Below are 26,483 nucleotides of genomic sequence, written 5' to 3'. Positions count from 1 at the left end.
TAACTATCTATCTACCTATTTATCTATCTATTTACTTATTTATTTTTAGAGAAAGGGGTCTTGCTATTTGGCCCAGTTTGAAATGCAGTGGCTATTCACTGGTGCAATCATAGCACACTGTAGCCTTCTACCCATGGGCTCAAGCGATCCTTCAGCCTCAGCCTCCAGGGTAGCTGAGACTACAGGTGCACAGGTAAAACTCTAGTTTTTATTGGTGCAGGACCCAAGGTCCAGAAGTTTTCCTAGACCTTTTCTAGATGAAAGGACTTTTGCCCATCTTGAAGTTGTAGACATTTTCCTGATTTAGGGCATCTGCAGTGGGAATTCCCAATCCTTCCCCCAGGTACTGACAAATTTTGCTCGTATTACTCCCATGGAGGTCGCCTCAGTGGCTCAAGGATTTGGATTACTTTGAGAGGAGGATACCGAAGAGCAGGCAGCATGACCAGAAATCACAACATACATGCCTATACCACCAACGGAGCTTAATCCCGTGTTCAACCCTGCCAGTCTCTCTAGTGAGCATCTTCAGGTGGCCTGTGAAGAACTCCAGTGTCTGTTGCTCCCAGGTATCTAAACTGATAGCCCAATTTCATCTTTAGTAATTCATCAACTTTTAACCAATTTCTTTTCACACGATTCTATTGAAACCAGCTATATCTTCCGTGCTCTGACAAAAATGAAACAGTTCACTTTCCCTTTTCTTTTCTTTTTTCTTTTGAGACGGAGTCTCGCTCTATCACCCAGGCTGGAGTGCAGTGGCGCCATCTCGACTTACTGCAAGCTCCGCCTCCCGGGTTCATGCCATTCTCCCACCTCAGCCTCCAGAGCAGCTGGAACTACAGGCATCCGCCACCACTCCCGGCTAATTTTGTTTTTGTATTTTTAATAGAGACGGGGTTTCACCGTGTTAACCAGGATGGTATCGATCTCCTGACCTCGTGATCCACCCACCTTGGCCTCCCAAAGTGCTCAGATTACAGGCATGAGCCACCGCACCCGGCCTATTTTCCCTTTTCTCCTGGGAGGGTTTTGCCACTCGAAATTCAGTTCCCTTGATCGTGCTGAAACAATAGCTCTTTCATAGGTTCAAGAAAATTGTACTTTTTTTCACTGTTAGAATGGGGGTCACATTCACATTCTCTTGCTTTCTACATCTTGCTGGGAAACAGAACTCCTTGATTATTTACTATTGTCTTTTTAACTACACTGTAAGCTTCAGGAAGGATTTATTTATCACTGTAAAATTGTGTACAAGTAATGCCTGGTACATAATAAGACATGTACTTGAATAAATTGTGTATTATTTACTATTTTGTTTAATTTATTAAATAGTATCTTAACTATATATGATATTCTAAGAGAAAAATACATAATATTTGATTATACAACTATATATACTATTTAACTTTCCCAAGAAAGACACATATTTCACTCTCATATCACTGAACTTTATGTTTTTATGGTACTTGTCACTATCATACTCATGTGTTTGCATGAATATGTGGGTATACATATTTGATTAATGTTTCTTTCTCCCACCAGACTGCAAGATCCATAAGCCTGTATTTTTTATTATTGTTTTTCTAACACCTAGCACCATATTAAAAGTAGAATCTCAAATAACTGTTGAATGAATCATTAAGTTACAGTGACATAAAATAAATACGTAACATCAGGAAAATAGCACAAAAATCATAACAATAGTTTCATTTCAAGAATGACAAAACATTTTAGAAAATTATATTTGAAACAGATGTTTAAAAATATTCCATTCAAACTCTTTGATGTGTAAATGAAAAAGTTAAGGGTAGAAGGAATTAGACAGCTTTCCCAAAGTCACAGAACTCACTAGTGGCCAAGCCTGAGGTAGAAACTAGGTCTCCTGACTCTAAATCCATTGCTCTCTTGATTTGGATGCTCTGAGAAAAAACATTTTAAAACATTGGTTTGTGGATTTAAAATGCCTGTGTTGAAAAATAGAGGAAAACGAAGATATGCTTTGAAGTACATCACAGCTGCGATACACAAACAGATGGCCATGTTGCAGCAGCTCTCTCAGCGAAGTCATGTTCAGAAAAGGCAACACATCACCAGGTCTCATAATCCCAACGGACAGTAAATGATTTCACAGTGTATCAGGCAGTGCAACAACTGACATTTCAATATTTCTTTCTGAAGGGAAGATGAATGTAAAATAGCTTTACCTTCATGCTCTAGCTGGTGAGTTCCCTGCTATGCCCTTTATAACATTGCAGGTGGAGACAGCAGAAGGGCATAAATACACCCTGCCAGCCATTCCACATATTCATATGAGCAAAGAAAATCCCAAAGTTTCTATCAATTTCAACTACAACAAAACAGCTAATAATATTTCCTACCATGAACTAAATATGGATTATTATTTAAAACTCTCAGCCTACAATCATATAATAGCACAGAGGCTTTTTTTTTTTCATTAAGTGATTAAAACTATTGGCTTAAAGTAAAAGTTTAAAGATCTCAGAGAACTAGGAAGTGATAGAGATAAAATTCAAATATAAGTTGTTCACAGTTATTATAATATACATAAATAATGATGAAATAAAATGTAAAAAGTAATTAACTTATTGAGCTCTTAATAATATGTGGAAGCCTCGGTTAGTTTCTTGATTGTTATAGTAAAGGTCTGAATTCTGTCATAACAAGAAATTCATTTTTACTTTTTTCAAAAGTACGAAGGAATATATCATTGCTTTAAAACCACCATCTCCATTAGTTCTGCCCAACCGAAATATAATGACGGCCACCTATGTGATTCACATTTTATGTTGCCCCCATCTTTATAAAGTACAAAAATACAAATAAAATTAAATTTAGTAATATTTTATTTAATCCAGTATATCACACATATTTTCAATCTAACAATCAAAAAAGAACTGTTAATGTTTTGTTTTTATACTTTAAAGTCCAATGTGTATTATTTTGTAATTATACCATCATATTTTAGTTTCCAAGTTACTCTTTTCTAATATGTGCTTCACACTAATTTATCCTGCATCTGTATTGTAAACATTATTACAGTACCAATAGTCTTATTAAAATGAAATGTTATTCCAGTATGTACAGTAGTGCCCCCTAAACCACAGTTTTGCTTTTTAAGGTTTCAGTAACTTCTGGTCAATGTTAATTTAAAAATATTAAATGGAAAATACAAGAAATAAATAATTCGTAATTTCTAAATCACTTTTATTATGGTACATTGTTATAATTATTTTATTGTATTATTAGTTATTATTGTTAATCTTTTGCTGTGTCTAGTTTATAAATTTAACTTTATCAAAGGTACGTATGTGTAGGAAAAATTGTAATGTATATAGAGTTTGGTACCATCTGAGTCTTCAGGCATCCTCATAATGTCATGGAACATATCCTGCTCTGATAAGAGGAGACTATTGTAGTTGTTTCCAAGTTTGCCAATAAACCACATTTGAATTCTTTTGATTTGATAACTATATTTTTCACAAATGTTTCTAGTATAAATATCATCCTTTCCTACTTTCCTTTTTCATATATTATAGATTTTTTAAGTACATAGATTTTGAATAATGTTGCTTTTCTCTGTTCAAGTGCACTGCAGCTTATGCCTAGCTGCCGTAAGCTATCAAGTATAATTGTTGTTTCCATTACTTGATGTCTGAGTCATTTTCTGTGTGACTATTCACAATGGGCCATGAATACTGTCTTCATTACCATCTCTTTGACTTATTTAGTATTGCTTCCCAGCCTGATTAATTTTTAGACTGTATAGCATATTTATTTCTAAATTATGAAAGTTTTCCTTTCTTACCATTTACTCTAAATAATGATTTACTTTACTAGTGATTTATTTTTTAATGTGAGAATTTCAAGAAAACAAGAAAGAAAAATCAATGAACACGAAAAAGAGTAGAATATTAAGGAAAAGTCACAAAGGATGGAGATAAAAAGGAGAGATGAAGAAAGAGCTAGGTTCTAAATGGAGCCTTTTTATTTTCTGAATATTTCCCCCACTCGCTGGGTAGTACTCCAGCAGCTAAGGTGTATTATGAGATAGCTATGTGCCAGGCACTATTCAAAATCTTCTATAAATATCAACCGGCTTAACTCTCAGAAGTCTATGAGGTAGGCAAATTTATATTTCTACTTTATAAATACTAAATGACTAAACTATAGTACATATAGTATAGTCTAAAGTAACTAAACAATTTTTTGTTAGTCACGCAGTGATTGCCAGAGCCAGGATTTGGCCCCAGTGTTTGGTCCCAGACACTGAGCACTTAATGAATGTGATCTTCTGTTTCTAAGCTACTGTAGAGTTGGGAAACTGTTTATATAGCAAGGTATACTATTTAGTGATAGTCAATATTTAGAAAATTAAGTATCTCTTCATTAGCTATGTGGCTAAATGCTGACTGTAGATATGCAATATTATTTTCCAACAATAAAATGTTTCTTTTGTAAAAAGTTGCTCAAATAGTGAACACATTTTAGATTTTGTCTGCGTGTTATTTTTATCATCAATATCACAATATCTTATTTGTTTTGATTTAAAATATTTATGTTTTGAAAGACTACAGAAAATAAAGTTATTAAGAGAAAGAGATTTTCTATGAAGTGCATGCCTGTAATTAAAGTCATGAATTGCACTTCTACTCAAACAAGACCTTTTAAATAGAACTGTTTTTAAGTTGGGATAACTTAAATATGATTTACAGAGAGTGACATTCATTTTTATAGGAATACGAAAGCAAAAAATCATTAGAATATATGTTTCAAGTTACTACTTCTTCAATTAATTAATGAAGAAAAATAATGATTGGAGTCTTCAAGAACAACTTTAATGTGGAGGTTAAAATGAATTCTTTTTGCTTCCCCAGAAAAAAAATCATCCTCCTCTATGATCTTATGTATTCAGTTGCTTTAGCCTTTACCCTTTTAATGAAGGAAAAAAATATAAGTCGAAAATTATGGATAAAAAAAGTACTAAAAGAGGAATGTGTACAGTAGCAAAAAAAATATTAAAAGGATGTTAAAAATTTTAAGGAAGAAGGGAAAATAAAGTGACCTAAGAAAACACATGCAATTTATTTATTCAATTACTATTATGCACTAATGTATACTTGGCTGGGAACCACATAACATATGAGAGACATAAAAATTGGTAAAAAAAAATTATAACATACAAATCATACATAGCTTTTTAAAAAATCGTGGTTCAAAACTGACTGCCAAATGTCTTAAGACAAGTTTAAACAATTAGAAAAATTAAGTTGTCCAGATTTCAGACCTGTGTTATTCAGCTGGAAATTGGCATAGATAACAAACAATTGCATAATGATAAAAAATGGGATTGACTGTTTTTCACCAAATGATCATTTAGTGGAATGACATAAACTGTGTTATGAAAAATATGTTTCATGTTCAAGTATATTTGGGAAATACTGGGCTATGCAAAGTAAAACACACATTTTCACTGCTGGATTACCCAAATGCTTTACTACATTGATAAATATTGTGAATCTCCAAGAATATTGTTATATCAATCCATTTTTGTATTGCTATAAAGGGAACACCTGAGGCTATCTAGAAATACCTATAAAAGAACTTATAGAGAAAAGAGGTTTAATTTGGTTCATGGTTTTGCAGGACGTACAAGCATGAGTTCAGCTTCTGGTGGGGGCTTCAGGAAGCTTATAATCATGGTGGAAGGTGAAGGGAGCCAGCATATCACAGGGTAAGAGAGTAAACAAGAGAAAGAGAAGAGGTGCAGTACTCTTTTAACGAGTAGAACTTGTATAAATTCAGAAAGAGAACTCACTCATTACCACCAGGATGGCACCAAGTAATTCATGAAGAATCTGCCCCCATGACCAACACACCTCCCGCAGCCCCTAGCTCCAACACCAAGGATCACACTTCTACATGAAATTTGGAAGGGACACACATCCAAACCATACAATTTATATAAAATAGTTTATTTTCCAAACACATTTGACCTCAGACCTCTAGAATTGAAGAAATGTCATTCTTTCTTATGGGAAATCAAATATATATAAACAGAAAGAATACTGAATTTGTGGACATAACATTTTGATTTTGAACTTCTAACACATAATTTGAATTGTCATTTAATTTTTTAAATGAAATTCCTTCACTAAGCTGTGAAGGGTGAATTCTTCTTATTTAGCATACATTCATATTCCACACTTCTGAATTTCATAATCAATAAATCAGTCATTTTTATAATGACAATTTTCATATATGATATTAACATTTTATATAGTAAAGATTCTGCCATAAAATAGCTATATTAGTTGGTATAAATCACTTTACCCTCTCTGGGTCTCAACTTCCTTACCCCTAACATCAAGAATCTTGCACGAGATAATTTTTAAGACACTTTATGGCAGTCAGTTGAAAAACTGGTGTGGATCCTTTAATAGCTCTCATTCTACTTAAAGGTAAATCTTATAGATTCCAGGGAATCTCCCTACATCTACATTGACATCACAGAAAGCATCTTATACAAAATGTATTTAATAGTTTTAATATCTACTTTCCAAACTATAACCTACCACTTGGTTTCCATCTTAACATCAGAGGATTTGGTTTGATGTTTTTGTTTTTGTTTTGTTTTTTTTTTATTGTTGTTGTTGTTTTTTTTAGTAGAGACAGGGTTTCACCGTGTTAGCCAGGATGGTCTCGATCTCCTGACCTAGTGATCCGCCAGCCTCAGCCTCCCAAAGTGCTGGGATTACAGGTGTGAGCCACCACGCCCGGCTTGGTTTGATGTTTTGTCTTTACTTTCTGCTTGGTTCCTTTTCTGTTTTGCTCTCAAATGTAGTTGTTATGGTTTAAATGTGTCCCCACCAAAATTCAGGTACTGGAATTCTGTGGCCAACGTGATGGTATCAAGAAGTGGGGTCTTTAAAAGGTGATCATGTCATAAGGGCCCCTACCTCATAAATGGTAGTAAGATTCTTATAAAAGAGGTTTCATGCAGCATTCAGCTGGCTTGCCTTTCCGTCTTTTGCAATGGGAGGACACAGCATCCTCCCCCAAGAGGATGCAGCAACAAGCTGCAATTTTGGAAGCAGAGAGCAGCTTCCAGACAACCAAACTGCCAGCACCTTGATCTTGGACCTCCTGGCTTCCAGAACCATGAGAAACACAATTTCTGCTCTTTATAAATTACCAAGTCATAGGTACTTTGTTATAACATCAGATAAAAGACTAAGACAGTAGTCATTCCCATTTATTTTTTGAATCCACACCAGGCTGTTCCAAAGTCAGTTCACAGCTACCTTCACACCCAGTTCAGTCTCCTACAATCCTTATCACCTACTCAATAGCCCAAGCAATATCCATCTAGGAGGAAAGAATAAATAACCACTGCCCATCTGATCACTGATGGAACCAATGTGGTTATCAGTTAAGTACCATGCCACATTTTGAAGAAAATAATGTGGCTGCACAGCCGAGAATCAAGGATGTGTTTGTTCACTGTTTGTGTGGTAAACTGAACAAAATACCATTTGGGGCCTAGAATTAGTGTTCAACAGTGAAATTGTTAACAAAAAATAAGAAATTTGTGCTCACAGTGACTGGAATTTAAATACCAAATTTGTTGCATACTATCTGCCTGGACTTGAACCACCTAATTTGCTACTACTCTCCATGTCTGTTACCTTTTCTATATATTTGGGATAGTAATAATTCGTATTTCACAAAGTTACGGTGCATGCAAGTGAGAGAAATATTCTTTAATGCCCATTTCTGTGCTTAGCATGTAGATGGTGCATAATAAATAATACTTTTTTCCTTTGTTTTTATGAACTTTGTTTTCTTACATCATGAATCTTTCTACTTCACTTGACTTCTCTAAACTCAGCATTTAATTGGCCTGATAATATTTTCTCCTGAGCTTTCCAGCCCTCCTCTTTTACCACTTAAATTCTTTTTCGACTGAGAATGCTCTCTGAGCTCTTTTTTGACTGAAGTTTGGTATTGTCTTGCTTTTACTAGAATAATCATACCTCTAATATGTTTGCTAAATTTAACTGCCAACAAATATATCCAGTGACTGTTCATGTATAATATACAATATTTTATTGCACAGACATAGTTAAAACAATGTTTGAAGCCTCAAAGCGAATGAAATTACCATGCACTTCAGCTGACTGTGTGAGAAAGACATTCATACTGCTATTTTACAGATCAGTTAAGTTCACAGAGGGTCAGGGAAATGATGTGAATTCCCAAAGGGCAAAAGACTTACCTTAAGATTTACAGCTATATCATACAATTAGCCTCAGGTGTGTAAAAAGGACTTCAGAATAATCCTCAGTCCATGGTATATTACCATCATAGGGCCCCTCTTGTATTATTTTCCTTCCCTGATCCGTTTCTCATTCCTATCACTTTTAAAGTGCTCTAATAAACACAGAATGTCTCAGATTCCATGTCAAATAAAAACTTGTGACCCCAGCTGTCAGCAGATAGACTCCAGCTGTTAACATCTTTAGAATATGATTCAGTTGCAATGATTCTTGCCAAGAGGAACCCATATTGAGCAACCAATCAAACCAGGAGTCCAAAGACCTCTCTATGTTAGCTCCTGGTGAGCTCGCTGAAATTTTGTTGATATCACATCACAGTTATTTGTATCCCTTGGTCCAAATCTGCTTTCCTTTCCCACTTTCCATAGATCTTGATCCCTGCATAGCAAACTCCACCACAGCATCTGTTTCCAGAGAACCCAACGTATTGCAATAGGAACCAATGTTAATGCGTATGATGTATGTAAGCATACCTGTTTCCCCAGTCTCACAAACAAAATGTGTTATTACACTTTTTACTTTTATGTAACTATCAATATTATTCTGCACAAGCAGAGGCAGATACCTGGAAATTAGTCAAACTAGATGCCAGGAGTATGTTTTCATGGAGAAAGAAAAAATATATGTAACACACACACATGCACACACACACAGACAGCCCATCTTTGATTGCAGCATTTCAAAAAAATCTCTTCCAGTTCCAATGATCATTTTATAACACTTTATACTTTACACATTCCATTATAAGCCATAGAGGCAATACGTTGACAGAAGGGAGCATTGTGCTAATTCCTTTTTTCTTTTTGTCATTCTATTTACCTCTTCTTTAACTTAGGACATTGTGCTTTTAATTACAAGCTTTTCTCCCAATTTGGAGGTGCTTAGATTTGTATATCTCATCCAGATGTGCAAGGTTCATATTTGAGTTTCAGCATTCTCCCGTATGTTTGAGGACAATTTGAGACAGATACTGTCTACTATCTGTCTACTATCTATCTAGCTAATTCTCTGTTCGTATCTTCTTTTCTATTTTGATATCAGATTTTGGCCATTATGTGTGTATTAGGCATGATATTCTTTCTTTCCATAGAATATGTTATAAATATTTTTCTTGCAGTTTCCTAAAGTGTCTTAACTTTGAACTTTGTTCATAGTATTTTTACCATGGCAAAATTTTATTTTATCCTGTTGGATTTTTTAATGTTATATTTTATTGCAAATGGATTTTAAGCCATAGGTTTTTTTGCATGAAGAATAAAAAGGACTACACTGATCTCTTATTAAGCATGAAATCATTTTATCCTTGACATTTTTGTTTTTGGTAGTTTATTCTATATACTATGTGTTACTTATTCAATATTATCTTTTTGCAAATAACTACTCATTTGTCCCAGCCCCATTCAATCAAAAGTCTACCTTTGTCTCATTGTTTTGAGATGCTACCTTTAACATATACTAGGTACCACTCTGTTTGTTATAAAGATTTTAGAGTATATTTTGTTTTGTAGGGTTATTAGTTCATTCTCACATTGCTATAAATAAATACCTGAGACTGGGTAATATGTAAAGAAAATAGGTTTAATTGGCTCACAGTTCTGCAGGCTGTGCAGGAAGTATGGCTTTGCAGGCCTCTAAAAACTTACAGTTATGGCAGATGGTGATGGGGAAGAAGTCATGTCCTATGTGAATGGATGATGAGAAAGAGAGCAAAGAGGGAGAGGTGCTACACACTTTTAATCAACCAGATCTAGTGAGAACTCAACAACAACAGCAAAGGGGAAGTCCACCCTGATGATGCAATCACATCCCACCAGGCTACTCCTCCAAAGTTGTAGATTAAAATTTGACATGAGATTTGGGTGAGGACAAAAATCCAAAACATAATATTCTGACTCAGCCTCTCCCAAGTGTCATGTTATTCTCACATTGCAAAATACAATCATCCCTTCTCAACAGTTCCCAAGTCTTAACTCATTTCAGCATTAACTCAAAAGTCCACAATCCAAACTCTCATCTGAAACAAGGCAAGTATTTTCCATCTATGAGTCTGTAAAATCAAAAACAAGTTGGTTAGTTCCAAGATACAGTGGGGGACAGGCATTAGGTAAATACATGCATTCCAAAAGGAAGAAGTCAACCAAAACAAAGAGGCTACAGGCCCCATGCAAGTTTGAACCCAGCAGGGCAGTCATTAAATCTCAAAGCTCCAAAAAAACTCCTTAAACTCAATTTCTGACATCCAGGCCACACTGATACAAGGGGTGGTCTCCCAAGTCCTTGGGCACCCCTTCTTCTGTGGTTCTGCAGGGTACATCTCCCACAGCTGCTTTCATAGGCTGGCATTGAGTGCCTGTGGCTTTTCCAGGTACACAGTGCAAGCTGTCAGTGGATCTACCATTCTGGGGTCTAAAGGACAATGGCCCTTTTCTCACATGTCCACGAGGCAGTGCCCCACTGGAGACTCTGTGTGTGGGCTTCAACCCTACATTTCCCCTCTGCACTGACCTAGTAGAGGGCTCTCCTGCAGCAGACTTCTGAGTGTACATCCAGGCATTTCCATATATCCTTTAAAATCTAGTTTGAAGCTTCTGTATTATTCCATTTTCATGCTGCTATAAAGACATTCCCAAGACTGGGTAATTTATAAAGAAAAAATGGTTTAATTGACTTACAATTCCACAGGGCTGGGGAGTTCTCAGGAAACTTACATCCATGAAGGAAGGGGAAGAGGCACATCTTACATGATGGCAGGTGAAAGAGAACGAATGAATGAAGGAGAAAGAGCCCCTTATAAAATCATCAGATCACATGAGAACTCTCACTATCATGAGAACAGTCCTGCACATGACAGGTGGGGATTATGGGGATTACAATTTGAGATGAGATTTGGGTGGGGACCCAGAGCCAAACCACATCATTCATCCAGTGGCCGCTCCCAAATCTCATGTCTTTTCACATTTCAAAACCAATCATGCCTTCCAAACAGTCCCCCAAAGTCTTAACTCATTTCACCATGAACTCAAAAGTCCACAGTTCGCAGTCTCATCTGAAATAAGTAAATTCTCATCTGGCTATGAGCCGTAGAATCAAAAACAAGTTAGTTACTTCCAAGGCACAATGTGGGTACAGGCATTGGGCAAATGTTCCTATTCCAAATTAGAGAAATTTGCCAAAACAAAGGGGCCACATGCAAGTCCAAAACCAGGCAGGGCATTCATTAAATCTTAAAGCTCCTAAATGATTTCTTTTGACTCCATGTCTCACAAACAGGTCACGCTGATGCACAAAGTGGCCTCCCACAGCCTTGGGCAGCTCCAGCCTGTTGATTTGCAGGATACAGCTTCCTTTCTAGCTGCTCTCATGGGGTGGTGTTGAGTGTCTGTGGTTTTTCCAGTCACACAGTGCAAGCTGTTGGTAGAACTACCATTCTGGGGTCTGGAGGAGAATGGCCCTCTTCTCACAGCTCTACTTGGCAATGCCCCAGTGCAAACTCTGTGTAGGACCTCTTACCCCACATTTCCATTCTACACTGCCCTAGGGAAAGGTTCTTCATGATGGCTCCACCCCTGCAGCAGACGTCAGTGGGGACATCCAGGCATTTTCATACATCTTCTGAAATCAGAGGTTCCCAAACCCCAATTCTTGACTTCTGTGTACCCATAGGCCCAACACCACATGGAAGCTGCCAAGGCTTGGGACTTGCACCCTCTGAAGCAACGACCTGAGCTATACCTTGGCCCCTTTTAGCCATGACTGGAGCTGAAGTGGCTAGGATGCACAGTGTCATGTCCCAAGGCTAGACAGAACAGCAGGGGACCTCGGTTTGGCCCAGGAAACATTTGTCCTCCTAGGCCTCTGGGCCTGTGATAGGAAGGGCTGCCATGAAGTTCTCTGAAATGCCATGGAGGCATTTTCCCCATTGTCTTAGAGAATAACCTTCAACCCCTTGTTACTTATGCAAATTTCTGCAGCTGGCTTGAGTTTCTCTAAAGAAAATGGGTTTTTCTTTTCTATTGCATCATCAGGTTGCAAACTTTCCAAACTTTTGTGCTCTGCTTCTCTTTTAAAAGTAAGTTGCAATTTTAACCCATCTCATTGTGAACATATAGAACTGAATGCTTTTAAGAGCACCCAGGTTAATTCTTGAACACTTTGCTGCTTAGAAATTTTTTCCACCAGATACCCTAAATCATCTCCCTCAAGTCCAAAATTACAGCCTCTAGGGCAGGGGCAAAATGTTGCCAGTCTCTTTGCTAAAGCATAGCAGGAGTTACCCTTGCTCTAGTTCCCAAGAGGCTTTTCATCTGCAACTGAGACAACCTCAGCCTGAACTTCATTCTTCATATTACTATCAGCATTTTGGTCAAAAACATTAAACAAGTGTCTAGGAAATTCCAAACTTTCCCACGTCTTCCTGTCTTCTTCTGAACTCTCCAAACTGTTCCAACCTCTTCCTGGTACCCAGTTCCAAAGTTGCTTCCACATTTTCAAGTATTTTTGTAGTGGTGCCCCACTCTACAGATACCAATTTACTGTATTCACAAGTTTTCACACTACTATAAATACATACTTGAGACTGGGTAATTTATTTAAAAAAAGATTTAATTGACTTACAGTTCCATAAGGCTGGGGAGGCCTCAAGAAACTTACAATCGTGGTGGAAGGGGAAGAGGCACATCTTACATGATGACAGGCAAGCGAGAGCCAAGGAATGCAGCAGAAAGAGCCCCTTATAAAATCATCAGATCTCATGAGAACTCACTTACTACCATCAGAACAGCATGGGGGAAACTGTACCCACGATCTAATCACCTCTTACCAGGCCCTGGTCATGACACATAGGGATTATGGAGATTACAATTTGAGATGAGATTTGGCTGGGGACACAGATCCAAACCATATCAGCCCCCATGCCTCAATTCTTGCCCTCTGTGCACCTGCAAGCTTAACATCACATGGAAACCACCAAGGCTTATGGCTTGCAGCCTCTGCAGCAGCAGCCTGGCACGTATCTGGGGCTCTTTTAGTCATGGCTGGAGCTGGAGCAGCTGAGATTCAGGGAGAAATAACCCAAGATTGTGCAGGGTAGTGGATTCCTGGACCAGGCCCACAAAACAGTTTTTGCCTCCTAGACCTCAGGACCTGTGATGAGAGGGGCTGCCATGAAGGTCTCTGAAATGCCTTCGGGACATTTTCCCCATTGTCTTGGCGGTTAACATTGGTTTTCTCTTCACTTATGCAAATTTCTGCAGCTGGCTGGAATTCCTTCCCAGAAAATGAGTTTTTCTTTTCCACCACATGGTCAGGCTGAAAATTTTCTAAACTGTTACACTCTGCTTCCCTTTTAAATATAAGTTGCAGTTTCAGATCATCTCTTTGCTCATGAATATAAACATGTGAGTTTAGAAGAAACCAGGTCACATCTTGAATTCTTTGCTGCTTAGAAATTTCTTCTACCAGATACCCTAAATCATCTCTCTCAAGTTCAATGTTCCACAGATCTCTAGGGCAGGGGCACAATGCCTCCAACCTCTTCACAAATGCATAACAAAAGTGACATTTGCTCCAGTTCACAATAAGTTCCTCATTTTCATCTGACACCACCTCAGCCTAGACTTCACTGTCCATATCATTGTCAGCATTTTGGTTACAGTGATTTAACAAGTCTCTAGGAAGTTCCAAACTTTCCCTCACTTTCCTGTCCTCTTTTGAGCCCTCCAAACTTTTCAAACTTCTGCCTGTTACCCATTTCCAAAGCTGCTTCCACATTTTCAGGTATTTTTATAGCAATACCCCACTTCCCCTCACCAATTTTATGTAATAGTCCATTATCACATTGCTGTGAAGAACTACCTGAGGCTGGGTAATTTATAAAGAAAAGAGGTTTAATTGGCTCAGTTCCACAGGCTGTACAGAAAGCATGACTGGGGAGGAATCAGGAAGCTTACAGTCATGGCAGAAGGTGAAGGGAAAGAAAGCAAGTCTTACATAGCTGGAGCATGAGAAAGAGAGCAAAGGGGTAGAGGTGCTACACACTTTTAAACAACCAGATCTCGTGAGAACTCACTATCATGAGACAGCAAGGGTGAAGTCCACCCCCATGATCCAATCACATTCCACTAGGCCCCTCCTCCAATGTTGGAGATTACAATTCGACATGACATTTGAGCAGGGACACAAATCCAAACCATATCTGGTTGTATTTTTCTTTTTTCATATTTTTCTATATATTATTGAATATTTATTTATCTATAGGATCTTTAATGTTAAACTAATGTCAATAAAGTATTTATTGATATATTTATTGAAATTGTGTCACATTTTAAGGGAACTACATCTTTATGAAGTTGACTTCTCCTATTAAAAGCAAGTAAAATCTTTGTTTGCTAGGTCTACTTTTGTGTTATTCAAGAATTCTTAAAAAATTTCCTCCAGTAGTTTCTGTAGGTACTTATTTCTATAGTAAACAGAAATAATGCCTATCTCCTTCCATTACACCCACCCACCCCTACACACAGATCATGTCTTAACCCTGATGACCTATGAATATGTCAGGACTTTACAATTTTGATTAAGATTAAAGACCTTGAGACAGGGTAGATTATCCTGGATTATTGGGTGGACCAAACCTAATCACATGAGTCCATAAAAGTAGAAATCAAACAATGGATCAGAGAGCTATGACATGAAAAGTATTTGATCATGCTGTTTTATTTGAAGATGGAGGAAGGGATCCAAGAAATTTAGTGGCCTCTACAGGCTAAAAATGACTTTCAAATTAGATCCAGCAAGAAAATGGGCACTTTGGTTCTGCAACCATAAGAAACAAAATTATGTCAACTTAAATGATCAGTAAACAACTTCCCTAATAAAGCCTCAGAAAAGAAGATAGGCTGTGAACACTTTGGTTTTAGTCCAGTGAGATTATCAGATTCCTGATTTATCAAAGTCTAAAAATTTGTGTTGTGTTAAGCCACTAAATATGTAGCATTTTTTACAGCAACAGTAGAAAGCTAATTTCTAAGTTTTACAAATTAATATTGCTTGTTGCTATGTAAATGAATTTTTCTTTACCATAATGTTTCTAACCGATAATTGTTTGTATATATTACAGCTATAGATGTCTGTATGTTAATTTTATACACTGCTAAATTAATGATTTTTATTGTATTTCTTTTATCATAGATTCATTAGAGTTTTACAGAAATAAAATGTCACAACAGCTGCAAATCAAGATAATTATATTTCTTCTTTACCAATTCTTATTACACTAAATTATTTATCTTGTGTATTGGCAAATACCTTGAATACAAGAATGAATAGCAGTGAAGATAACTGCATAACTGCCTTTTCAATTCCATACTCCATTAATTTCTACTTTTATCATCATTATCTTCTGACTTATTCTTTCTTTGGTTTACTTTTTTATTCCAGTCATTGAGCTAGGCATTCAATTCTATACTAAAATTTCATCTACACTGGTAAGTCTTAAGTATTATTAATTTACCTCTCATCACTGCTTTAAAATTCCAGATTGTGATTTGCAGTTTCACCATTATTTATTAGAAATTCTTTAGTTTTATTTTATAATTTCATTGTAATCCAAGAGTTAATTAATGGAGAATTTTGTAATTTCCATAAGAAATATGATTTTTGTTGTTGTTAATTTCTTGTTTTATTACATTATGACCAGAAATATTGTTCATATATTTCTAATTTATTTAATATTGATATTTTTGTGTGAACTAACATATCAATTTGTTGAATATTTTATGAACACTTGGAAAAAAGGTACATTTTTGATTATCAGGGCAAAAATTTGCTATGTACCTATAACATCTTATTATATTCTTTAGGTATTTATCCCCTTACTAATATTTTGTCACTTCATCTGTCTCATAGTTAGTGATTTATGTGAAAGCCTCTTCTTAGTATTTTGCCTACTACTGTCTCCTTGTATCTTCCCTAGTTTTTGTTTCAAAAATGGTTGCTCGTTTATTTGTTGCATAGGTATTTATAAGTGTTATGATTTCCTCATGGATTTTGGCATTTTGCATTAAAAATAGCCCCTAATTTTCATGTTTTTCTGATTTGAATCTTAATTGGTTTGATATCTGAATTCCTAGTCTTGCTTTGTTATGTCTATTTGTCATGTCTTTATGTATAGCTTTTAAGAATCACATTGTTTTTGGTGTGTCTTATACATAGCGTATAGTTGGGTCTTGATTTGAAAACCAAATTTAAAATAGTTTTAACAGATGAGATGAACTCACTCATATTTATTGATGTGACTGACATGTTTTGTCCCAACTACATCATATTATTGTACAATGATGTATCTTATTTTATATATTCTTTAATTATACTTTTTTGATGCCTTTGATTAATAATTACTACTTTATTTCTAATTTTAAGAGTTTAGAAGAATTTGTTTTTATTTTAATGCATATCATTGTACTATTAAAATACATTTAAGTAATTGTTTTCTTATTTAACCTTTTTACTACTTGACATGTCTGTTTTTATCAGCATTTTTAACTCCCATTTATTGCCTATATTTACTATAAGCTTATTCTACTTTTCTTTTTCATGTCTCTCTTATCTTCCTATTTAATCATTGAATTATTTCTACTTTGTCACAACATATAACATTTATACCTTAGTTTTCTTCCCTCAGGTTTACTTTTTCTTCTTAGATCTATATTTATTTATATAAACATGATTGCAATCAGACCTTTTACTGAAGTTTTCCTAATCATCTCTTGGAAAAATTGATGTTATCATTTAGACAACTCATCAAAAATGATTTAGTCATTAAAGATCAGTTTGGCTGCATATAAATCTTAGATTCACACTTTCTTTCACTGAGAGCTTTATTTTACTTTTTACATTTTTGTTTTGTATACGGGTTCATATTATTCCTATTCTCTTCAATGCTTGATGTTTTTCAAATTCCAAATGTTTGTCTATTTACTTGGTATAAAATACCATGGCATGTTTTCATACGCATTACACTGATTAATCGATTTTAACTATTTCTTCATATAATTACTCTCTTTTCATGTTGTTATTTTTAGAATTTATCTTTTCATATAATTTTCTAATTGATTTTTCAGGCATTTACTTGTTTGGAGGCGTTTTATGTGAACACTTGGTGTTTAACAATTGTTAAATTGAGATCCATTTTCTCTTAACAAGTCATATAAAACATTAATCATATCTAAGATATCTTTCACTGAAACACTATCTTATTTTGATATAATGAAACATTTTTATCTTGTTATTTTGTGCTTTAAAGAGTAAGAATTCCATCTCCTTTTCCAGATGTTACTTATTTTCTTTGCATAGATTTTTAGGTTTACATTTTATACTTAAATCTCTAATTCATCTGAAGTCTACCTTTAGGGGTCCAGTATTTTTTCATATATTGTGTACATTTTCTTAATACTGTCTATCTAACTGTTAATCATTTTACCATAGCATTGTGAAGACTCATTTATTAATATCTATTTAACCACATACATGCATTTTCAAAAAACACATTACATTCAATTTGTCTATGATATGTTTTCAAAACATACTGTACAAAATAATGTTATCTAGAAAAAAAGGTTGCTACCATCATACACTATATATTTAGTAAGGAAATCAATCGATGCCCTTTCATATTGTATTCATCCTATAGCAGCACTGTCCAATAGAACTTTCTGCAACAGTGGTACATCCATATGTTGTTAATAATATATTGGACAGCACAATTGAAGATTTGCACCAGTGAGAAGTAGAAACATTTTAAAGTTCTATATTTGACTGTATGGTCATCATTTTGAACTAGTAAATTTAGAAACTTTCCTGTTTTACTGCACTGTCCCATTTCCCACATCCTTCTTTCTGCTAGAAGACATATAAAATCTCATGTAGAAGAATGGAACCAAATGCTAAGGAGAGTAGAGAAATTTGAGAGTCTTCTTGAATATGGCTTTCAAGCATTCTGATTTTACTATCTCTGTTATAATATCAGATCTGGATCTTTTATTTTCAAAATCAATATCTTCCAAATATGATACAACCTATGTTTTCCTTTCCATTAGATATGTGTAGGCATATTTATAAGCTTATAGCACAATACAAAGCAAAAGGAAATGGGATATTATTTTAAATGTGTTCTAATACCTTCTTTTTAATTTTAACCTGAATATTGTAAATGTATATATTAGACCCTATTAAATTTTTAAATGAAAAATTTTTAAATCAATGTTGTCTCCATTTCACACCCAATATTCAGTTTTATATGTATGATCATGAAATACTTTGATTTTTAAAGTCACAATAATTTATGTTTGAGCTCTTAAATAAGAGCTAATAAATTCTGTTATTAGTTTCTTTTGGTTTCATCTGCTGGGTTAACTACCATAAATTTCCTTATCCAGAGTTTTTTAGTAGATACTCAATGACATGAAAAGAGTAGAAATACTCAATTAGCTTTCGCTATCTGTGTTTGAATCTTTGTGCATCTATTGACTTTTATTTTTCAGCCCATGGCAAGGACTTAAAAGTGTTCATTCGGAGATGTTGGAAGGAGGAATAATCTTGCCATCCTTCTGACGCTGTATTCATCTCTACTTCTTCACCATGTTTGCAACATACAAAACTAAATGCCTTTTTCTGCATTTTCTCCAGTGAATGTGTGTTTGTTGGATATTGCACATCTTCTTAACTATTGGATTCAAATTGGACACTAACACTCTTATTTTCTGTTCCATATTGATTTTTACAAGCTACTTCCTTTTCATCACAGCAATCACCCAAGAAGCAGCTTCCCAAAAATATTGAGGTATCAAAAGCATGTAATGTGCATGATCTTATGTTGAAACTGCCAGTTGCTTCCAGCTTGTTAGTTCAAGCAGTGTCTGACAGATGGAAGTCACTGTGTTTCCTTTCTAGTTTTCTTTAATGTTCCGAGGTCTTTCCTAATTCAGTACTTTCATGTGTTCATCTTGCTGGATGGAACTCTTCCCATCTTTCTTCACATGCTGGCTTGCTCTTTTTGTCAATGTGCTCAACCTACATTTATAATGCATTTAATATACTATGGATTCAGTTAACCAAACATTTTTTAAAGATATTTGGATATTTGTTCATAAGTGAAAAGAACCTATAAGTCTTAGAAAGAGATGATAAAGCCCTTAAGTATTAGATGAAATTCACCAAGGAAAAAATTAGCACACAGGTCTAGGAATTTTGGAGTAAGCAGATTATGAGGCTTTAATTAATTTCTACTTATTAAAAAGTAACTTATTCAAGACTTCTGTTTATTTTCTTGTCATTTTTTATATTTATAGTTTTACATAAATTTATTATTTTCAGATACATTTGCAAATTTATAAGGTTAAAATTTATTTTAATATTATTATATTTTATAAATCAATGTGTTGGAAGCTAATTTGCATGTTTATTCTGAATTTTAAAAATAGATTTAGGAGGTATGAGTGCAGTTTCATTACATTGATATATTGTATAGTGGTGAAATTTGAATATTTAGTGTAACCAACACCCATATAGTGTACACTATACACATTACTTAATTACTCATTTCTCACCCCCTCCCATTGTACATTCATATTTTCTTTCTTTTTCCTTTATTAATGTTTCCCAAGATTTATAAATCATGTCAAGCATTTCAAAGAACCAGACTTAGCTTTTATATGTTGCTATTTTGTTTTATTTTATAGTTCATTTATTTACTCACACAAGAATCCTCAAGAATTTTCTAAGCTTATTATCTCTCTTTCACTCATTATTTCAAAAAAAATCAATAACTTTAGCCATTCATCACTAATACATAACTAAAAATAATCTTGTCAAGTTAACAAATGCCCATTGTCTATATTTTTGTCTCCATTTTGTCTTCCGTTCTGTGTTGAGCCCACTCCAGTAAGAAGTTGGCTCCACTTAGTAAAGTGAAATATAATTTGTCAATGTCAACAATGACATCCATATCACTGTACTCAAGATTAAGTTTTAGTCTTCATCTTATATATCTATCTGTATATATATATATATGTGTGTGTGTGTGTGTGTGTGTGTGTATGTGTGTATGTGTGTGTAAGTGATGCAGCTGCAGATTTTTGAAGCACATCTTTAACTTGGTTTCTTTGATGCCATTCTCAGTCTTCTGACAATACTAGTCATTCTATCTTAGACGGTTTGCTTGTTTCTTCCTACCTCTACATATATTAATACTTAAATGAACTTATCAGGTCTCATTCTAGCCATACCATTTGTGTGGTGATAATTGCCAGTATCATTCCCTTTAAATTCGGACTCATATTCAATTGCCTATTCAATATCTCCACCTGATTAACTAATAAACTTCTTGTATTCAACACCACCTAAGTCAAGCTCCTTTTCCAACTCTTCTGTGCCACTTTTTCTATCTATAGGCTTTATCATCTCAAGAAATTTCTCCATGCTTCATCCAGGTGCTGAGGACAAGAAAAAAAATAATTTGGTCATCCAAACTGTCATAGATCTTGAATGACAAAATAATTATGACCTAAGGATTTGAGTATATAAAAATATAGTTTAACAAGCTATGTTTACTACATTTCAAAAAGCTTCACAAAAGTATTAACTTTTTAAAATGCAGATTGCTTGATTTTTTTTTAAAGCCACTCTTTTCTGTCTTATAACACAAAGCAGAAAATTTGACCTAAACAAAATTACATAATGGAAATATTCAGGTGTTTGTGTATTTGAAAATTCTTGTGCCCACATATAGTCTTATTTAAAGAATAATAATTTGGGTCAAGATGACACAAGGGGTTTTTCTTTTGGCAATGCTATGAGAATTACATTTGCTCTATATATGGCAATATTTAGCCTACTGTCAGATATCTATAAATGGAATTTTGTCTCCCATGTGTAAGTGAGATATTAGATATCCTAAAACCAAGAAAATCTATCTGAAAACTTTATACTATATGAACTGACGAAAACCACAGTAACTTAACAAGTTAGAAGAATCTAATTATTATAGCATAACTTTTACTTTAAAGTCATAAGCACAGTCAATAAATTAACAATGTTGACAAGACCAAACAGATGGGAATCTATAAAGTAGCTATAAATTTCTGTAGTATTCACACCTTGTACTTTTGACTCTGTTTCTATTGGATTTCACTATTTCTATATAATTATGAAGCAACTGTTTTAAAATAGGCAGTTATTGGTAACCATCTGAGCACAATGACTATGCTTCTAACTGAGATGGAAAGCATTTAGATGGCATCATTTCATATTTTTGAAATTGTGGCAAAATATAAATCTGGCTAGAGTCCTAACTCTAAAATCTTTAACATCGATCAAGTAATTTAATAAAAAATTTACCATATTTTAATATAAAAATGTTCATGAACAAAACTAAATACCCAGTACATAACATTTTTGCTGCAATTCTGTGGTAGAAAAATTATAAATTTGTCCTAAATATTTTCTAACTTTTTGGTTTGCATGCTCTTGTATATTTCTGAATTACTCTATTACAGATTCATTTCATTCACTTCTAATGAATACAGAAAGTGATGGGATGTTACATCTGCGATTAGGTTACAAAGAACTCTGGCAGTCTTGCTCTTCCTTTTACTTTCACTTTCTCACTTGTATGGAAGCCAGTTGACTTGTGAGCTTCTCTGTGGAGAGGCAAATGTGGCAAGGAACTAATATTCTCTGCTGGCACCCAGTGAAGACCTAAGTTCTGCTAACAATTCTGCTTGGAAGTGAGACTCCAGACAAAATCTCAGCCCCAGCCCCAATTTTTGCAGCCTTGTGAGAGACTTTGAGACAGAGCTAAGCTGTGATCAGATTCCTTCTCCCAGGAAAACTATAACAAATATTTGCTGTTTTAGGCCAATAAGTTTTTGTGTAGTTTGCTACACAACAATAGATAACTGGTATAAACCCCAATAGAAATAATATTTCCATATCTGCAGTTGATGCATCAATTCAAGATAAATGTGATGTTTCATAGCATTATCTTACACTAATTTATTTGCATTCTTACCATGGCACGTAGTTCATGATCAGTAGCACTGATACTCACTAAAAATATTATCGTTACTAAAAAACATATTACTTAAACTTGAAATGAAGAAGGACAAAGTTGTTTCTCCTATTAGGTGATGATTTTCTTCTGAAATATAATGTTTATGCGTAACATTTAAAGGGCCAAGTCAGCATGTTTAACAACTGATACTAAACTTAGAGAGTTCAAATGACTGTTATCTATGTTCAAATATTTAATGGTGGTCTTGTTCCCTAATTTGATGTGTTTAAATAATTAATTACGACAGTACATATTATTATGTGACAATAACAGTAGTAAATTGTAAAAATTTCAACAGAATATCGATATAAGATAATAATTATCATGTATACAGCTCTCTTACATTTTTAATATTTTATATTTTAGAAGGGACAATTTTTCTTATGAATTTAACCAGTAATAGTAAAATTCACATTTTTAGATTTAGAAGAGATGTATCATCTACTTACTAGCACCTCCCTCTTTAGTTTTACAAATAAGGATTTAAGTCTACAGGGTCATGGCTTATGTGCTTCCAATTCAGTGCATGGCTTTTAATTTATCTTTTATTATTTGTCCCAGTAAGTCTCAGTAGTTGAGAACCCTATCGTATTTTTGGTAGAAAAGCAAAAGGGACTGAGAAAATAATTTTTGTCAAGCATTACTTACCATACACACATAAAAAGATATATACTCATGTAGCTTGAAATTAACTTTTAAAAAAGTATTGGACAAATATTTATTGGAAAACTTACTGGAAAAAATGGTACATTTACTATATGCCAGACACTGTTGTAAGTACTTTACAAAATTAACTCATTTACTTCTCACAATACCCCGTGAGATATATACAAATATGATGCACAGTTTGTAGATGAAGACAGATACAAAGAATTTAAACAATTTGTGAAAGTTTGCCCAGTTATTATATGGCAGACACAAACTTTGAGCCTGGCAATCTGGCTCAATAACCATAACCTTGACAACTATACTATATTCCTCATTCTAAAGGCCACTAATTTCAATGCAACTCATATGATATTTTGAATAAACTTGAGGATCAAATAAGCTAACAATTTCTTTATTATTATTATTATTTTAAATTTTACTTTAAGTTCCAGGATACATGTGCAGAACATGCAGGTTTGTTACATAGGCATACGTGTGCCATGGTGGTTTTTGCACCTACTGACCCATCTTCTAAGTTCCTTCCCTTTGCCCCCAACCCTGCAACAGGCCCTGGTGTGTGTTGTTCCCCTCCCTGTGTTCATGTGTCCTCATTGTTCAACTTCCACTTGTAAGTGAGAACATACCATGTTTGGTTTTCTGTTCATGTGTTACTTTGCTGAGGATGATGGCTTCCAGCTTCATCTATGTCCCTGCAAAGGATATGATCTCATTCCTTTTTATGGCTGCATATTATTCCATGGTGTATATGTACCACATTTCATTTATCCATTCCATCATTGACGGGCATTTGGGTTGGTTCCAGGGCTTTGTTATTGTAAATAGTGTTGCAATAAACATACATGTGCATGTGTCTTGATAGTAGAATGATTTATGTTCTTTTGGATATAAGTCCGGTAATGGGATTGCTGGATCAAATAGTATTTCTGGTTCTAGATCCTTGAGGAATTAGCATACTGTCTTCCACAATGGTTGAACTAATTTACATTCCCACCAAGAGGGTAAAAGTGTTTCTGTTTCTCCACAGCCTCGCCAGCACCTATTGTTTCTTGACTTTTTAATAATCACCATCCCAACTGGCATGAGATGGTATCTCATTGTGGTTTTGATTTGCATTTCTCTGATGATCAGTGATATTAAGCTTTTTCTCATGTTTGTTGGCAGAGTAAATGTCTTTTTTTGAGAAGCGGTTTGTTCATACCCTTTTTCTACTTTTTGATAGGGTTGTTTTTTTCTTGTAAATTTGTTTAAGTTCCTTGTAAATTACGGATATTAGACCTTTGTCAGATGGGTAGATTGCAAAAATTTTCTCCCATTCTGTAGGTTGGCTTTTCACTCTGATGATAATTTCTTTTGCTGTGCAGAAGCCCTTTAGTTTAATTAGATCCCATTTGTTAATTTTGGCTTTCGTTGCGATTGCTTTTGGCATTTTCATATGAAGTCTTTGTCCATGCCTATGTCCTGAATGGTATTCATTTGTCTTATTTTTTTACTATATTGTATTATGTGCTCTGGTTATAATCCAGCAACTCAGAATTTCAATTTTCTGAATATAGGCTTAAAATATCTTACTTTTTATGTTTATATGCCTTTTGTTAAAATTCATAAAACCTTAAAATATCAACAATAAAAAAGAAAAATGCACTTTACAAACACAATTTAAAAAACTAGGATAAATTGTCTTGTATTTTAGTTTTTCTGGGCCCCTGATTAAAACAATATGATTTGGGATTTTTTTCCCCAAGTATTAGGGAACAATTAACCCTAATGTAAAGCAGTCACATGAATGTACATGGGAAAAAATGATTCAATATTTATCCTAGATAAATACAATGTTCTATTTGGTATATAAGACATATTTTTAATGTTATTTGATGCAAACATTTGTTATGGTAGTGATCATAGGTTTAAGTAATTTTCCTTTAAATGTGTAAAACTGAGACCTTTGTCCTTTAAGATGTTAGTGCTAAATTAAAAAAAAAAAATCGTACTTGAATGGCTAAGGAAGGAATGTTTTCAGTGAAATCTGGATTCTTCTCAGACTAAAATATTTCACAGAGAATAGAGCTGCTAGTGAAAGTCTAATGTGAACACACGGCATTTAATTTCTATCAAAGTTTTAATAGTCTGAGTAAAATGTGGCTATGAGTAAAATAATAAAATACAAGTGGAATGGCATGACAATAGTGCCCTACTGGGACTCAGGCAGCAGCAGTGGAAGGGGATGTTTCAAGAGCATCTGTCTCTTTGGCAGAATTCAAAGGCAGCTGCTCTGGTTACTTTCGTAATGCTCATGAGATTTCCATTTGATTATAGAAGCAATGTCTGCTCTCTGTTGCAGGCCTGGAGTCATCTGCATTTGCCTTACTTGTGATGCTGAGTTATTTGTTTAATTGCTTTTGATGAGAAAAAATAAATGCTTCTTGAGAAAAAGCTTTGAAAAGGTTTAGCAAGCTATTATAATTTAAATCCAGCTTTGCCTGCGTATATCCTTTTTCAAATCTCATTCTTATTTGTATTCCCAGTATGATGGATGACAACAGTTGCAAGCTTATAGTATCACTGTTCTTATCATGCCATGGTCTCTTGTAAATGTTGTTCTGTTTTTTTGAGGTGACCTATTATATCTCTCTTTGCTGCCCAATCATTTTCATGTAAGGGACTGATAAGTCCGTACCTGCTATTTTTCTTTCCATGAGTATTTGTTCCTTTTTACAAATACTTAAAAACTTGGGACTTTCTTATCCTACCAATATGAAATAATTGCCAGTACGCTTACCTCTAAAAGTGAGATTGTAAGAGTCTGTTTACATGCACCTTAAATATTTGTACAAGTCAACTGTACACAAATTATGGAGCCTGGAAACCTGGCTGGGATTTGCTATTTTGTCATTTTTTAGCTGATGTCTTGGGAAATATACTTATCATTTCCAAGTCTCACTTTCTTCCTCTGTAAAATGTTGAGATAAGATAACACATATTTTGAGAAGGTATAATGCATAGATACACATTAAAGTTTCTACAGAAAGAAAATATGTGTATTGATCTGCTGAAATTAGCTATAACCTTGGGGACATTAAAGAAATACAACTAACTACTAGGTGATGAAAACCTCATTTAAATGGTTTATTTTTTAAAGCGCATTTCCTATCAATATATCTCAATCCAGTTATCTAAAATAAGTGGCTTTTGGAAATATAATCTCTTGAAATGTGTGTTTTGTCTTGGATTCACAATTTTTATGTGACAAAAGGGAAAAATACAGGACAGAATACAATTTATAAATAAAAGTCTCTACAACTCATCAGGATTATAAACAGAACATTATTAAAAAGAGATCAGAAAGTTAGTTA

At 34.4% G+C, this 26,483-nt stretch overlaps 1 pseudogene; it reads left to right on the top strand.

The window, feature by feature from the left end:
* The first annotated feature begins 463 nt into the window (after positions 1 to 463).
* LOC100450326 (52 kDa repressor of the inhibitor of the protein kinase-like) overlaps positions 464 to 26,483 on the top strand; it is a 48,057-nt pseudogene continuing 22,037 nt past the window's right edge.

The sequence above is a fragment of the Pongo abelii genome, chromosome 3 (assembly GCF_028885655.2).
Source record: "Pongo abelii isolate AG06213 chromosome 3, NHGRI_mPonAbe1-v2.0_pri, whole genome shotgun sequence".
In the NCBI taxonomy this organism is placed as follows: Eukaryota; Metazoa; Chordata; class Mammalia; order Primates; family Hominidae; genus Pongo; species Pongo abelii.
This window is presented reverse-complemented; position numbering and strand designations above follow the sequence as displayed.